The 16,905-nt window shown below is 41.3% G+C and overlaps 1 protein-coding gene across 4 annotated transcripts in view; it reads left to right on the top strand.

The window, feature by feature from the left end:
• The window catches only part of ARL15 (ADP ribosylation factor like GTPase 15), a 433,767-nt gene that overhangs the window by 388,481 nt on the left and 28,381 nt on the right, over positions 1-16,905 (top strand). The window lies entirely within an intron of this gene.

Below are 16,905 nucleotides of genomic sequence, written 5' to 3'. Positions count from 1 at the left end.
AGGGTCACAGAGTTAGTAAAAGGCAAAGTCAGACTTTGAACCCAGCCTGTCGGGAGTCCAGAGACCACTTCCTACAGACTGCCTTGAGTTGCTCCAGCCCTCATTCAAATCATATATTTTTGATTCAGTGATGCTCAGTTTTCACCTCCTCACAATACTTGATCTTCATCTTTTTTTCTTTTTCTTTTTTTTTTCAGATGGAGTCTCCCTCTTGTTGCCCAGGCTGGAGTGCAGTGGCACGATCTTGGCTCACTGCAACCTCTACCTCCTGGGTTCATGTGATTCTTCTGCCTCAGCCTCCCCAGTAGCTGGGATTATAAGCGCCGACCACCACGCCCAGCTAATTTTTGTATTTTTAGTAGAGACAGTGTTTTGCCATATTGGCCAGGCTGGTCTTGAACTCCTGACCTCAGGTGATCGACCCACTTCGGCCTCCCAAAGTGCTGGGATTACAAGCGTGAGCCACCACGCCTGGTTCATCCTCAATTTTTTATGTTATTTTTGAACTCCCAAACACAGCTACCAATACCCTAAGCTCCTTGTCCATACCATTTTTCAGAAAGCAGAACATTGTCCTAGACACATATGTAGCACATGTGTGATCAGTACTTGCAGGGCTGCACTGAGTTGAGATGAACAGTGCCAAAAATTAGGGAAGAAAATTTGAGCAGAGCTAGGGAAACTTTATTCCAAAGGCTTAAAGAGGTGATTGTAGAGGTGAATTGGGACCTAAGGCAGGTGCTTAAGTAGGAAGTAACAGAGCCAAATTAATAACTACTTACGAAAGAGAAGCCGAAGGATGAAAAAAGTAAGGCTAGTGCATGTATGTGTGTGTGTGTGTATGTGTGTCCATCTGTCTGTCTGTCCATCCTCATTTATGACTTGGCAAGGCACAGAAGCTGGCAGGAGTTAGGTGGATAGACATGCAATACAGGTAATGGCAAGGCTCCATTCTTGAAAAACATGAAGCTGATGAAGTTATCGTGAGAAAGATTTAGAGATTTGAGGAGTTCCATCTTTGCTGTGTGGAGTTCCTATTCACGCCCTCACTACAAGTGAGATTAATGATTAAATGGAAAGTGGAAATGGTTGCACAACAATGTGAGTGTACTTAATGCCACTGAATTTTACACCTAAAAAATAGTTGAAATGGTCAATTTTATCTTATATATGTTTTACTACAATAAAAATAAAATTAAAACAGAGAAGGAGATATTGGGGCTGGAGAAGCTGTTGGAGTTTTTTTTTAAAAGGTCTCAGTGACTGAGGATATAACCAAATAGTTCAACATGTGAAGTCTTTACCTTGAGGCATGTTGTGTTCTTGTTCTCCTGAATCTTGTGGGGGAGTTTCCTGGCCCATTGAACAATTTCCCTTGGAAATCTATTACACAGGTCCATATAGAATAGTATCTTCTACTGACCCAGAGTAGAAGGAAAAAAGAGCATGGATGGCAGAGAGAAAATCATTCTCAAGAAGCTGGGTGTGCTCCATTTTGGCAGAAGGATTTCTATAAGATTGGATGTTGGTTTCAGCTGAATGGATTTTTTGATTGGTATAGAACAATTTGAAGAAGAGGATGCCAGTCATTGTCAATTTCCTATCATGTCAATTCCTTTCCCTTCTCCTATAAACTGCATTGCCCAGGCTCCCTAACCATTATGCTTCTGGTTTGCTCTGGCCAGGGAGGGACAGACAGAATTTTGAGGGGAAGTAGGACACGTATGGGAGAAACGAGAGATATTGTTACCTGTCTGTGCTTTGGATGAAGTTGCTGGGATGGGGGACTTTTTCCTGCCTTGGCCGCATGTCCTCCATGGTTTCATCTTCCTGCTAGACAACCCTTTCTTCCATGGTTCCACATTCCACTGAACAGTCCCTGCCATGGTCCCAGGTCTCACTAGATGGCCCTAACTTCTATGATCTAGTAAAGCCACCTCCTCCCCACATCCCTACAACCCTGTGGGCGTTAGTTGCTTCCTGCAGTCTCTGGATGGCTTCAGTATCTTGGTTGGGACTCTTGGTACTTCTGTCACCTATGTCATCAGTTTTCTATATTACATTCCTTAGCTTAGAATAACTGGAGTGGTTTCTATTTGCCTGATACAATGAGATACTTGGATTGTGATAATGTGTCTTCTTCAGGTGTTTTTAAAATGTCTTTATTTCAGTGTATAGTTAGCAAAAAAAAGAAAAAGACAGCCAGGCGCGGTGGCTCACACCTGTAATCCCAGCACTTTGGGAGGCTGAAGCAGGTGGATCACGAGGTCAGGAGTTCAAGACCAGCCTGGCCAACATGGTGAAACCCCATCTCTACTAAAAGTATAAAGATTAGCCAGGCATGGTGGCGGGGCCTGTAATCCCAACTACTTGGGAGGCTGAGGCAGAGAATTACTTGAACCTGGGAGGTGGAGGTTGCAGTGAGCCAAGATCATGCCACTGCACTCCAGCCTGGGCAACAGAGCGAGACTGTTTTGAAAAAAAAAGAAAGAAAGAAAGAAAAAAGACTGAGGACATAGAGGTTCATAACAATATATAATTGGTAGACCCTAACCCTTGTTTCAGTCAGAGAATCCCTCCTATATTTACAATACATATTTGAGTTCTTTGCAAGATATCATTTGAAAAACAGTTTGCACTGCTTAAAAACAAAGTTTTGTGGGTTTTTTTTTTTGTTGTTGTTGTTATTTTTAAAGACAAGGTCTTGCTATGTCACCAACTAGAGTGCAGTGGTGTGAGGCTCACTGCAGTCTTGAACTCCTAGCTCCAGCAATCTTCATGCCTCAGCCTCCAGGGTAGCTAGGACTACAGGCACATGCCACTATGCTTGGATATATATATATATGTGTGTGTGTGTGTATATATGTATGTATATATATACACATATATATTTATTATTTATTTATTTTTTTTGTACAGATGAGTGTCTTGCTATATTGCTCAGGCAGGTCTCAAACTCCTGACCTCAAGTGATCCTCCTGCCTTGGCCTCCCAAAGCACTGAGATTACAGGCATGAGCCACTGTGCCCTGCCCCAAACCTTACTTAATGTGTTGAAAGGACAGTGGCTCACACCTATAATCCCAGCACTTTGGGACACAGAGGCAAGAGGATCAGTTGAGTCCAGGAATTCAAGACCAGCTTGAGCAACATAGCAAGACCCTGTCTCTACACATAATAATAACAAAATTCTCACGCCTGTAATCCCAGCACTTTGGGAGGCCGAGGCGGGCAGATCACAAGGTCAGGTGTTCAAGACCAGGCTGACCAACATGGTGAAACCCCATCTCTACTAAAAATACAAAAGTTAGCTGGGCGTGGTGGCACATGCCTGTAATCCCAGCTACTCAGGAGGCTGAGGCAGGAGAATTGCTTGAACCTGGGAGGTGGAAGTTGCAGTGAGCCGAGATTGCACCACTGCACTCTAGCTTGGGCGACAGAGTGAGATTCCATCTCAAAAAATATACATATAGGGCACGGTGGCTCACGCCTGTAATCCCAGCACTTTGGGAGGCCAAGGTGGGTGGATCACGAGGTCAGGAGTTCAAGACCAGCCTGGCCAAGATGTTGAAACCCCATCTCTACTAAAAATACAAAAATTAGCTAGGTGCGGTGGCACGCCCCTGTAATCCCAGCTACTCAGGAGGCTGAGGCAAGCGAATCGCTTGAATGTGGGAGGTGGAGGTTGCAGTGAGCCAAGATTGCACCATTGCACTCCAGCCTGGGTGAGAGGGTGAGACTCCGTCTCAATAAAAAAAATAAAAATAAAATTTATTAAAAATATATATATATATAAAATAATAATTTCCAGCCAGATGTAGTGGCTCACGCTTGTAATACCAGCACTTTGGGAGGCCAAGGCAGGCAGATCATCTGTGGTCAGGAGTTCAATACCAGCCTGGCAAACATGGCAAAACCCCATCTCTACTAAAAATACAAAAATTAGCTGGGCATGGTGGCAGGCACCTGTAATACCAGCTACTTGAGAGGCTGAGACAGGAGAACTGCTTGACCCCAGGAGGCAGAGGTTGCAGTGAGCTGAAATCGCACCACTGTACTCCAGCCTGAGTGAGTAAGACTAAAAAAAATTTTCCAGGCATGGTGGCGTGCAGCTGTGGTCCCAGCTACTTGGGAGGCTAACGTGGGAGGATCACTTGAACTTGGATATTGAGGCTACAGTAAGCCATGATTGCACCACTGCACTCCAGCCTCAGTGACAGAGTGAGACCCCATCTGAAAAAAAAAAACCAAAACACAAAAATAACACATTATAAAAATAGAATTATTAAACTGTAGGTTTTTAGATGTCCCAAGTTAGGAAGCAGCACAAGAAACAAACAAAAGTTCAAGACAAAAGCTGAAGTATCTGCAATATAGGACAAAGAAATAATTTTTTTTTTAATCTTGAAAACTGAAGCTTGGGAGAAAACCGATCTTATTAAAGGCAGTAGAAGGAGGATTCTGTGAAAATGCTAAAAGACACTTATAAGCACTTTTTGGAGGAGTTGAATTCTTATTGTGTCTAATATGTCTAACTTAACAGTTTTCTAATTTGAATGTAATTCCTTCCTTTCTCTGTAAATTTATAAATACTGATTCAGGTATTTGGGGCTCTCAAATTACATCGTATTTGATAAGAATTGAAAGAAAGAGTGGGAGCTATGAAAAGGAGAGAGCCAAATGAATGCATATACCTCCTCACTGGGAGAGAGCCAAAGTCCCTGTGCACCCTCATAAGGCCAAAGAAAGCTCAGTTGCTGTCCAGAGTTGGGAGGAGGGCAGGGGGAGTTGCGGTGAGCAGCCTCTGAGTGAGAATGAAAAATGAAAAACGGTGTGGAACTGGCACTGAGGAGAGAGAAAATTGGACTAAATGTTAGGAGTCCAGGTTCATGCCCTCAACCCTCCTAGCCGACCTTGGCTTTAGTCATTCTCAGTCTCCTTGGCTGTGAACTGAGAGGGTTGAAATAGATGATTTGTAAGTCCCCTTCTGGCTCAAAAATTCTGACTCTAAGAAGATCTTTTCCATATCAGTTCTTTGGAATGAGTCTTATTTTCAATTTATCTAAACAGTTTTAAAATGCTGTTTAGAATAATTAAAGTAACACTAAGAAAGGCTTGAAAAGTAATCAACAAAATTGGGAATATCTCCCATAATGTCACTTGTGTGACAATCTGCTAAAAATTTTTAAGCTAATAAAAGTAAAAGACAACACCAAATGAATGCTTTTTAAGAACGCCAAGGAGACATAATGGCAACTTTCCAAAAGCTGCTAAAGCTCTCAGTCTGCTCCTCCCAGCTGTTACTTCTCAAGGTGCTCATGGGCCTTTGGAAACCTGACACAATGTCAGACAAATACCTTTCTCTCGACACTTTTATTACCTCCTTTTCCTGAAAGTCATAGTCTAACGCCAGGAAGAGAACTCATAGTCATGTCTCATTTATCTCCAATGCTCTGCTTTCTAATTGCAAATTTTCCTTCAGCGGTTTTTCAAATCAGATCTTAAGTTTTAATTACAAGTCTTTATAAGTCTTTTAACTTTACAATGTTTACCTGGTCTGAAAAATAATCAGATTTTTTTCAAAATATATTGCTTAAAAAATAAAACTTGATGAGTTTTTTGGATATCATGACATTTTTATTTTGACATGCTCAAGAATGTACCAGAAATGAAAGAATTTCATTTAGGTTGAAAAGAATCCGTTTGGGTTACTAGTAAGCTGCCTTTAGGTAAACCATGTTTATTTGAGAAAGCTTTGTGCATTTGACAACGTATTATGTGCATCTGACAACATCCAGCAATTATACAGGATGTATAATTCATCTCTAGTACTCACAGATCATTTTACCAAGTAGCCTTTCACCAAGAAGGGGGGAGATGGGGTGGGGGCAGGGAATAGCCTGCCCCTCAGAAGCAGCTGCATCATATTTTATGCAGATGTAAAGTTTTATGCTCTTCAAAAATCAGACCACAAATACAAATTTGTGTTTCAAGTTAGGCAAAAGGACTATGTTTCAGGTGTGGGAGGTGATTGTTTTGAGTTTCAGGAGTTCCTTCCTGGCTGACCCTTATCAGTGGCAGCCGTTGAAGACCAGAGCCCAAATGATAAAGGGAAGTCACTCTCCAAAACTTGCTTGCCCTGAGTTTGAAGTTCCCTGTCTCTTGAGAAGACTTCTTTAGAGTGTAGATTGTAGACTCACCCCCAAAAAGCCACTTTTTAATCAACAAAATAACTGAAAGCATGCATAGGTCACTTGTATGTTCTGTGTAAGTCTCCCAGAACGTGCTCTGTATACACTGGTTATTCAATAAATGTCAGTCAGTCAGTCAGCAGCATTTATGGAGTGCTGCTCTATTTGAAATGCTCATAAAGGAAAGTGAAAGTGCTCAAGGGAATAGACAGTTTTCAGATTGTTTTTCTCTTGTGTTTCTGGTTCAGGATCTACACAGCTCAGTTGTCAGCACAGATGGAAAAGTGGCTGTCCTTTTCCTATGGAGTTGGTGTTCACAAGTCAAGCAATATCCCATCAATGTGCATCACTACAGATGTACCAGTTGTTAAAATATTGTCGTACTGGCCCATCCATTTGAATGCCACCTGTTTCCTCCCCCTTGGGACCTCTTGGGCTGCTCCACAATTCTACAAGCAAAGCAGTAATTCCTGGCTTGGTAGAGAGTCTCTAGAACTGTGCTACAGTACTGCCACCAGCATTCATTCTGGTTGGTTAATGACCACGACATATCCCATCTTTGATATCTTAAATGTTCCCCTTGTACTAAGCATTATCTACACAGAAAGTTAAGGGACATTCAAGAATGATGCCTCAAAGCTAATACAGTCATTGTCATTTAAAAAATAAGAAGACATTCAAGTACTAAATGAACTGGTACAGTGATCCTTTTATGATGGACTATTGGATTCTTCTCCTGGTGCTGGGGCAGAGACCAGGCCTGAGCCTTGTTTGTATCCTCATTACTAAACACAGGCAAGGGAACGGTGAATGTTAATTGAACTAAATGGAGCTGAATATAGACTTCAGACTTGAAGGAGAGAATGGAAGCTGAGATGGCCATACCAGAAACGCAACCTAAGGCACACCAGAAGACAGTCTTTTCATTACCAAGTGACTGGCCGCTGAGGGTCAATAATTAACTGACAAAACACATGGTGCTACTCTACAAGTGAAGTAAAACAGGAAGTTGTTTGATGAGCAGATATTGATGGATTTACCTTGTCACTAAGGTACACATTGCTTTCAGGGTGTACATTAACTTTTAGTGCATTGCTCTGGTGTGTCTGCAAAACTGAATTCTAGAACTGAATTAGACATTTTTTGTTTTAAAAGGGAAAGAAATCTGAATAGGCCAGTGTTGAGGAAGCAGTATGATGCCATATAGTGATTGTCAAACTGCTCATTCCTGGGAGCCCCAGCCTCGCTTTAGTCAGAGCAGTCTGCTTTTAATGTTGTTTTGTTTTGTTTTGTCACTCAGGCTGGAGTACAGCATCACAATCTTGGCTTACTGTAACCTCCACCTCCCGGGTTCAAGCAATCCTCCCACCTCAGCCTCCCAAGTAGCTGGGACTACTGGTGCATTCCACCATGCCTGGCTAATTTTTGTATTTTTGGTAGAGATGGGTTTAGTAGAGATGGGTTTTGCCATATTGGCCAGGCTGGTCTTGAACTCCTGACCTCAAATGATCCACCTGCCTTGTGCTTTTCATGTTTTATATGCATTATTCTGTTACTTTCTGAGTGAAATCATCTACAAAAATTAGTCCATGTTAATTTTTACCACTCTCCATTATAATTAATGGGAAAATAAAATGTTTCTATTACTGGATCATAAGTTCAAGGTTAAAAGGGGAAATGTCCACCACATAAGCTTTTGTACTTACTCAGTTACAATAGCTACTAGGGGGACAGTACTATGAATAAGACCATGGGTCCTGAAGTTTCACTGACCAAGGGCAGAATGTTAGTTTCTTCATCTATTAGCTGCTTGCCTTTGGACAAGTGACTTACCTCTCTGAGCCTCTCTTCCTATATGAGTTAAATGCAGGTGATAATACGTTACCTGACAGAGCCATAATGAGAATTAAGTGACAACACGTTTCTGTATTGGTTAGAGTAATATAGTTGCTATAAAGCCTAAAATCTCAATGGCTTGCCACTCTGAGTCACCTCACAGTCCAATATGGTCAGTGGGGGCACTCTGCTTCTTGTAGTTATTCAAGGACCTGTTGTCTTCTGTCTTGTTCTGCTCTCCTCTAGGTCCTTGGTCCACTTTATTCAACCACTTATGAAAAGGGAGAGAAGGACTGTGCACACAGAAAGGGGGCATCGCAAAAGTTGGATTGGAGCCACGCCTGGAGGTTGTGCACATCTGTTGTGCTCCCCTTCCCAGGACTCAGTCACCTGGCCACAGCCACCCCTGGCAGAGGCTGTGAAGTGTAGTGTAGGCTTTTGCCAGGAAGAAGAGGAGGACACAGATATTTCTGTGCACTAGCAATTTCTGCCACAGTTATCTAAGGCACTTACCACAGTGCTTGGCACATTGTAAATAGGCAGCTCCTTTTTAATATTTTTCATAGAGACAGAGTCTCACTGTGTTGCCCAGGATGGTCTCAAACTCTTGGGCTCAAGTGATCCTCCATCCTCAGCCTTCCCAAAGTGCTGGGATTACAGTCATGAACCACTGCACCTGGCTGGGCAGATACTTTTTAAAAAAAAATTCCAGAAGCACCAGGCAGCGGCCACAATGATGCTCACTATTTGGCAGTTGCTCAGTGACTGTGCAAATTATCCTGAACCCATAAAAGCACTCACTTTGTGTTGAAGAGCCATTTTTAAACAAAATGGCAAGAACTTATATTATGAAAGGCAACCAAGCAAGATCTACACCAAGTTGAAGCCGAGAATGAAAAACATAGTGTGAGACCCTTTCATTATGTCTTCAATTACCCTCCGACCCTACACATATGGGGGGAAGTTTCTAAAACTGGGCTACTCTACCAAAAATAAAATAATAATTTTGGTAAAATAGACCCCCAAGATTTGTGAAGATACTTAGGGGAAGGAAGGATTGTTCGGGGCTTTAGCATGAGATTTCATCTTTTTTTATAGCTTTCTATTAAGTAGTTATAAATTTTATTCATAAAACTACCAATTTCTGAGCCCCTACTTGGGCAGTCATTGTGCTAAATATCTTACCTATATTTGTGCCCAGTTAATACCCAAACCCTTCATAGACAGCTGTTATTCCCTTATTTAAAAAATTAGGAAGCTAAACACGTTTACTGACTCATCAGTTCAAGATTACATGATTAGAAAATGGCAGGACAGTGATCTTTCTAGTTCCAAGTTGCACAGCTCTGACATCAAGAACAAAAGCAACAACTCAAACATCAGTTTCACTGGTTGCTATGCGAAATGAGTGGGCTGATCCAAACACATGGTATTCCAGGACCCAGCATGGAATAGTAGGTGCTCAATAAAGGTTGCTCCGTCGGCCTTCCCCTTGCTTCCTCCCTCTTGCCATTCAGTAGAAATATACCAGGGCAGCTGCTCATGCAGGTCTTTCACCTTAATCTGAGCTGTTTATTCAGAGTGCACACATGGGCATGCTCAAACCTTTCCTTCTTTTCCTTTCCCGTCCTGTTTTATTTCCCTCAATCACTTTCTTTCCACTCGTATGATTGTTTATAGCAAGCACTAGGTTGATCTTTTTTCTTGTCTTCATAAGAAAGGTAAACATATTTATACTGTTCTGCACTGCACTGGAGTGTGAGTTCCCTTGGCAGGAGCACAGATAATTTTACAAGGGGTAGCTAGTGTTACATTTGTAGAGTCTACCATGAATATTCACGGTTCTGCAAACCATTCTGCATTCATTTCAGTGGCTTCCCTAATTCCTTCCAAGTTGAGAAAATCTGATGGGTAGGGCTTTGCTATTTACTACTCAGTATATTGGATAACACCTTTGGCATACACCTCTTAGACTTACGATGTAGTATTTGAATTTGTTAAGGAAAACTGTATGACTGCTGATCTTTGCAATATGGTTCCTGTTTTCACAGAGATTGACAGTGATCTATAACAAAGGCCTTGATAGGGAGGTGTTACGAGGGGTGTATTATGTCCTGTACAGTTGCCCAGTGAATGTTCACTCACACCTGGTGCTTATAAGATAAACCATTGAAATTTTCCTTCCCAATGAAAGCCAAAACCAGTGGAGGAAATAAAAAGCCCAGTAGAAATCCAGAAGTTATAAAATAATTGTTTATCTCCTTGTACTAATTTTAATTGTATAATTAGATTGTAGATTTGTGTTACTTTTCAAGTTTAATGTACCTTCAAAAAGAATGCAGCTTTTTTTTTTTTTTACTTTCAGCTTCACCAAATTACAAGATAGATTTCAAAATCTCATCTCTTTTGCTTCCAGATACTCAGACTCTTTTATTTCGTTTGCTAACTGTCAATGTTCTGTGTGGCGTTACCTCAAAACCAGATTTTAAGAGCTTCGTATTTATTAGTGTGCAGTCCCTATTTGCATTTTAAGTCTGTCAGCTTTGATAACTTCTGAAATTCTGCTGAGTTTGAGAAGCTTTCTTTTCCATGTTCCCCCCAATCTAAATCATTCTCATCTCTCATTTTCACATTTATGTAAATATTTTAGATTATTACCCAATTGCCAGATACCTTTAAAATGTCTCATTTCTGGCTGGCAGCAGTGGCTTACGGCTGTAATCCCAGCACTTTGGGAGGCCAAGCTGAAAGGATCACTTAAGCCCAGGAGTGCATGACCAGCTTGGGCAACATAGTGAGACCCCCATCTCTATGAAAACTTTAAAAAAAAATTAGCCAGGCATGGTGGTGCACATTTGTGGTCCCAGCTACTCAGGAGGCTGGGACAGGAGTATTGCTTTAGCCTAAGATGTCAGATTTGCAGTGAGCTACCATCACACCACTGCGCTCCAGCCTGGGCAACAGAGTGAGACCCTGTCTAAATAAATAAATAAATAAGTCCTCTTTTTTCTAAATTGGTTTTCTATATTTTCCTTCTCTCAACAACTTCCCTGCATTATTTCGTAATTCATTAGTAGTTATACACTTGGGTATCTAGTTTACTTGGCTGTGGTACAGATTGAAGCCTCAGCTATCTCATAGCCATATGTTCTTATTGCATATGTCGTATGATTTCTAAGAATGGGAAATTCAGAGCCTCTTTGAGCCTGAGTTTAAGATGGATAACTCAGAATATGCAATATATGTAAGCACAATACTGCCTTGTGTCTATTTACCAAAAGCGTTTTGAGGAATGCAGCTTCAGTTTTGATTGCCAGTGTATTCCTGGCGGACTCATAAAATGGGAGCAAAATGGCCCCCTTTACCCCTCTGGTGAAGGAGTTTGATAAATGAGGGATTAGAGCAATGTTAAATCCTTCTAGAGGCAATGCGAAGACGATATCCAGCAGTGTGAGTATCAGAAAAGGTTAATCTTAGCTGCGCTTCTCAAGCCAGAGACTTGAGTCTCTGAATCAATAAGGATTTAAGGAAATAAACTGGTCGCATTTTTAAAAAGAGATCTGTTTTCTGATGTGTAGTCCCCAGAATGGGAGCGCGAGTTGGGGTTGTTTTCTTAATTTGTCTGCTCTGTGAAGGCAGAGACTTTAGATTTTATGTGTTTGGTTAGTGACCACAGAATATGTGCAGATGCCTAATAAACACTGTGATGACAGTGGGGAAGGGTTGAGGGAACCTTCTCAATTTGAGCTTCCATTTCTGAAGAATGAAACCCTTGTCTAAAAGGTGTCTGTATCTTATCTCCACTAGGGGCCCATCCAGGCTTGAGCCAATGGAGTAATTCTCCATCAGATCTTCTGTGTTCAAATTCCTAGGAGAATTTTTTGATGATTCAGTCTATTGGTATGTTTCACTAACCTTCATATCTGAAGGGATATCAGAGACACATTTAATGAGTTGCAGCTCTCAAATAAGTTGCTACAATTGGACCTAAAAGGCTTTTCTCAGGCAAGTCCAGATATCCACTTTCCCTTATCTGCTTACTTTCAGGGGCCTTAAAGGGAACAAATGGCTGGTCCTTTTCCAAAGGGACAGATTTTCCTATCTGATGCTTTTGTTCTCCAGCAAGAAAAGAAAATGAAAACTGTTGTCTTCCCCCAGGATATTGAGTCAGAGTAAACTGAAGCTTTGTGTATTTCTTTTGTAGTGGTTTCCTTCATATAAATATGAATAGAGTGATTACTGAGTATCAGAGGTTTGGGCTAGAGGTAAGGCATCTCTTTGATATGCAGAGCAAAATGAAATGTTGTAAAACATCAAATGTTAGGATGTTTGAGAGAGTTTCCTACAAGACCTGTCAGGTCTTAATTTGCTTAGAGTGATGCCTTGGGCCTTCTGTGTTGTTAATAGCCTTTAGGGGAAACTATGTTGGAGGCTGTATCAATCATCGGGCGTTTTCCTTGTTTCATACAAAATTCCCTGTACCCTTATTTTTCTATCAGAATATTCTAGGTTAGCTGGGCAGGCTTGGTACCGATGCCTTAAAAGATATGTCACCTGCCCATCTTAGTAGGCACTTTCCAAATAATAGTAATAATACTTTGTGTTCTGAAACCAAATTTTCTTTCTTTCTTTCTTTTCCCTCAACTTTTATTTTAGGTTTAGGGGGTTACATGTGCAGGTTGTTTTCCCTGAAGTGGGTAAATTGTGTGTCACCGGGGTTTGGTGTAGAAATGACTTTTGTCACCCAGGTAGTAAGCATCATACCCAATTGGTACTTCCTCAGTACTCACCCTCCTCCCACCCTCCATCCTCAGGTAAGCTAATTTTCTATTTCTTTTTTTTTATATTACATTTTGACTCTTCACCTGGACACAGCCACATTGAGTTTAAGATGTTCTCTGAAATAAATCTGTTCTGGGTATTTTATGAGTAAGTTTTAGAATTTCAGGTCAGATGCAGTGCCTCACGCCTGTAATCTCAGCACTTTGGAAGGCTGAGACAGAAGGATCGCTTGAGCCCAGGAGTTCAAGACAGTGTCCTTATAAAAAATAAAAATAAATTAAAAAGCCAGGTGCAGTAGTGTGTGCCTGTAGTCCCAGTTATCCAGGAGGCTGAGATGGGAGGATCACTTGAGCCCAGAAGGTGGAGGCTGCAGTGAGCCATGATCATGCCACTACAGTTCAGCCTGGGTGAAAGAGCAAGACCCCTGTCTCAAAAAAAAGTAAAAAGTTTTAGAATTTCTACCTTGAAACAGAAGCCAAATTGGGAATCAAGAGGTGAACCACTTAAAGTCACCTGACAAATCAAAAACCAACTTGAAAATAAAGTCATTTCTCTTTCTTACTTGCTGCAATGAAATCTAAAATATATGTTGCCCTGGTTGAGACTATTTGTCTTGGATCAACATCATTCTAAAAAGGGTAAATTTGACAGTGATGCTTATTGTACATTTCTTCCTTTCACTTTTTCAAGTTTTTACAACTAAAAGAAATGAATAGTGTGGCAGCTGGAATAGAAATCTCTTACTGATTGGGCCATAAAATGGGAGCTTTCAGAAACAGCCTATTCTCCACAAAGTAAAATAATGTAAATGTTGTCTAAACTGTTTATTGCTAAACTTAAGAACTATAGTTTTAAAGCTTCTTTTGCTGTGGCTTTCTTATAATTTATAAATAATATGAATTTTCTTTTTTTTTTTTTTTTGAAACAGAGTCTCACTCTGTCACTTAGGCTGGAATGCAATGGCACGATCTCGACTCACTGCAGCCTCTGCCTCCCAGGTTCAAGCAATTCTCTTGCCTCAGCCTCCTGAGTAGCTGGGATTATAGGCATATGCCACCGTGCCCAGCTAATTTTTGTATTTTTAGTACAGACAGGGTTTCAACATCTTGGCCAGGCTGGTCTTGAACTCCTGACCTTGTGATCCACCCGCCTCGGCCTCCCAAAGTGCTGGGATTACAGGCGTGAGCCACCGAGCCCGGCCAATAATATGAATTTTCAAATGGGTTAGCGCAAGACAGGTAAATCTCACGCCCTCCTCTGCGTTCCCATAGCCGCTTTTATATGCATCTTGTTATAATTACTGTATTTATCACTCAGTAGCCTGTGGTTTCTTCGAGGGCAGTATTCAGGTTTTGTCTTTCTGCCTCACAGCACATACCTTGTGTGTGATAAAGCCCCCAACACACTGAATTAATAAAAGCTATAGATCATCCTGCCCAGCCTGTTTTAGGAAGTATTTGTGTATATACTTCAGTAGTTTGGTTGGTCAGCTCTGTGCCCAGCATCTCTGCTCAGAAGGCAAGAACAGGGAGGGTCTGAAATTCCTTTGGCTGTTCTCATTAGCAGCTCATTCAGTTCCATTCAGTGAACCCTCTGAGCATCTGCCCCACTTCAGGCCTTGCTCCACATGCGGGATTCGCCAAGATGAATGAGAGGGCCTGCTTTGGGCAAAGCTCTCTGGGCCTCGAGATCTCTCTTCATCCCAAAGAATCTGCACTCTAGCAAGGGAGATGGGAAACGAAAGGACAAATATTTATACATCGGTTGGGTTGAGGGAGCAATTGATACTTCAGGGAAGGGAGAGCAAGGAAAACAAAGAAGAGAGTTGACAGGGGAGGGGAGCAAGGTTCCAGAATGGATACGGTAGATAAGTAGCAGTCTTGACGTGTGAAAATTAATACATGGTATATTTGAGGAGACAGCAAGCACATTAAGGCATAGATTCAAGTAGGGTTGGGGCTTAAGTTGTTTAAGTGAGAGGAATTTTTTTTTTCTTAATGCTTTCCACACGATTTAGTCCTTGGAGGACTCACAAAACAGAGCAGGGTTGTCATCTCTCAATACTCACAGATCCTATTCCCTTAACTTTCTAGCCAAACTGAGTGTAGTCAGTCCTTAAACTCATCCTGCCCTTCCCAAATATGAGTTATTTGCTCAAGACATTTCTTTCTCCTAGAAGGCCCTCTGCCCTGTTTCATGTGAGTAGTAATTTACTTAGTTAACTGGACAGAAGCCACCAATCTCTACCACCAAGCTTTCCTCAGAGAAGGAGATCAGAAACGTCAGGAGATGTAAATGTAATGAACTAATACAGAACTTTAAAGTGTGTGTGTGTGTGTGTGTGTGTGTGCGCGCCCGTGCCCATGCTAATTTCACTTCCCTTTCCTTGTCCTATCCACTCTCTGGTATATGTAAATAATGAACTGATTAAAACACTCACAGAAGAGAAGAGAAGGTAAGGAGGAAGAAGAAAAGTTGATGTTCATTCTAAACCCTCAGGTGTGTGATTTCAGGAGGAAAGAGGCTGTTTGTAAATAAATAAATATGCACACACATATAATAATTGTCCTTCACATATATATAATAATTGTACTTTAAGATAATGTGAATACTTGCAGTGATACAGGTTAAATACCACTAGAGTGATAAAACCAAGGGACTACAGGATCTCAGAGAAGGAAAATCTCACCTTCAGCTATTAGAGATTCAGTGATTAGAGACTGAGAAGTAGCATTTGAATTGGGTCTTAAGCACAGATACAATTTTAGCTGTGGTCACAGTTGTAGTGGAAGAGTGCCAGGTACTATTCTGAGCACTTTAATATTCTAATTCAGTTGAGCCTCACAATGAACCCTGTGATACAGGTATTATTGTTCTTGTCATTATTATTACACCCATTTCCCAAATTAGGAAACTATGGCCTAGAGCAGTTAAGGGACTTACCCAAAGTCAAACAGTTAGTAAGTAATAAAGAAGGTATTTGAATATAGGTAGTGTTGGCTTCAGTCCAGTTAACTAAACTACCACTTACATGGAACAGGGCAGAGGGCTTTCCAGGAGAAAGAAATGTCTTGAGCGAAGAGCTCATATTTGGAAAGGGCAAGATGAGTTTAAGAAGTGACTAAAGCCAGTTTGGCTGGAGAGTTAGGGGATAGGATCTGTGAGCATTGAGAGATGACAACTCTGCCCTGTTTTATTTTGTTTTGTTTTGTTGAGACAGGTTATCTCTCTGTTGCCCTCGGGGAAGTGCAGTGGTGCTATTATGGCTCATTCCAACCGTGTCCTCTTGGGCTCAAGCGATCCTCCCAGTTCAGCCTCCCAAGTAGCTGAGACTCCAGTTGCATGCCACCATTCCTGGCTAATTTTTAAAAATTTTTTTGTAGAGACAGGGTCTTACTCTGTTGCCCTGTCTGTTCTCAAACTCTGGTCTCAAGTGAACTTTTTGCCTCACCTCCAAAAGTGCTGGGATTATAGGCATCAGCAGCATGCCTGGCCTGACCACCCTGTTTTGGACTCTAGACTTCCCGTGCATCTCCCTACTTCATCTTTCTAGTACTTTATGCCATTATCTAACACACTACATACTATTTTACTGGTTTATCACATTTATTTAGTCTCTCTTCACTAGATTGTAAGTACCTAGAAGTTTGGGATTATTCGGCTTTGTTCACTATTGTATCTTTGGTGACTAGAAGAATATCTGGCACTTGCCTATTGAATATCTGTTGAATTGTACGTTCCTATTGAGTATCTGTTGAATGAATGAATAGATAAGTTGAATCCAGATGACTGAAGGTTCCACAATACTCTACCAGTCTTTTACCTCTTGGGGACCCCACATAATATGTGGGAAGCCACCAATCAACCTTGATTATATCAATGTGTCATGTGTCAGTGCATTCACTGCTGCCCTTTGGAGGAGGGGGTGCTGCAAGAATATAGTGGAGAAATAGAAAGACATTGAAAGGATTCTATGGTTTGAAATGCTTTGTTCTACTTGCATTACTCACTAGGAGTGGCTGCTGATGTGGACTGATTATTAAGGGACTTCAGGAGGCATTGCAACAAATCTCATCCCAACGCTATTATAAGTACCT

Source organism: Aotus nancymaae, unplaced genomic scaffold (genome assembly GCF_030222135.1).
Source record: "Aotus nancymaae isolate 86718 unplaced genomic scaffold, 86718_ANA_hifiasm-v0.15.2.pri h1tg000014l, whole genome shotgun sequence".
In the NCBI taxonomy this organism is placed as follows: domain Eukaryota; kingdom Metazoa; phylum Chordata; class Mammalia; order Primates; family Aotidae; genus Aotus; species Aotus nancymaae.
The sequence above is the reverse complement of the archived record's forward strand: the minus strand, read 5'-3'. Positions and strand labels throughout refer to the sequence as shown.